At 16.6% G+C, this 781-nt stretch overlaps 3 annotated features.

Moving 5' to 3' along the window:
* Positions 1–58: 58 nt before the first annotated feature.
* Positions 59–121: a sequence feature (AT_rich).
* Positions 122–320: 199 nt separating this feature from the next.
* Positions 321–425: a sequence feature (AT_rich).
* A 128-nt stretch (positions 426–553) lies between these two features.
* Positions 554–682: a microsatellite.
* Between the last annotated feature and the right edge of the window lie 99 nt (positions 683–781).

The raw sequence follows: 781 nt of genomic DNA, 5'->3' as shown, positions 1-781 counted from the left end.
TTTTAAATATTAGTGCATTTGTTATTTTATCAACACTTCAAATATCTCTCGTTTTATGATATAAATAAAGATTTAAAAAGTGATAAATATTAGAAAAATATTTTAATGTTATATTATATTTGATGATAATTCTCTTCAATAATGAAATAATAACATTTGATAAATTAACAATATTATATCCTTCATTATTTGAATGTACAAAATGGCAAATTTCATTTAATTAATAAAATTGATATTTCATTTGTTAATAATTAGTCTGATATGAATCAATAAAATAACAATTAGAATAACACAGATATCAAATGAAAATAATGCACCACAAATAAATATTTTAAAGTAAAATGAAATAATTCATATTCATTGATATTTATTATTTATTAATTATTAATAAAAAGAAGAAATAGAAGAAATATATTTTTAATATTCTTTGATAACAATTTTCAGTTCATCTAGACTTTGTTTTAATGTTCCCAATAAGTAATTAATACTCTCATTTATCGTTTTAATTATTTACAGAATTTAATTTATAATTACAACTATACAATGTTTTAGATATTTTTATAAATATAATTAACTTTCTTTTCTTGTTATTTAAATTATTTAAATATATGTAGTATCATTTTTGTTTGTTTTTAATTCAAATTCTTCTTTACATTACTTTTTATTCTTTTTTTTATATTTAGGTGAATGACTGTTCGTTGTATTTTGTATAATAAGAATATTGTGTGTTTAATTCATTTTTATTCTTCCAAATTTTGAAGATACTATTGTATTAAATTTA

This window comes from Entamoeba dispar, genomic scaffold, assembly GCF_000209125.1.
Source record: "Entamoeba dispar SAW760 scf_1105229460645 genomic scaffold, whole genome shotgun sequence".
Taxonomy (NCBI): Eukaryota; Evosea; order Mastigamoebida; family Endamoebidae; genus Entamoeba; species Entamoeba dispar.
The sequence above is the reverse complement of the archived record's forward strand: the minus strand, read 5'-3'. Positions and strand labels throughout refer to the sequence as shown.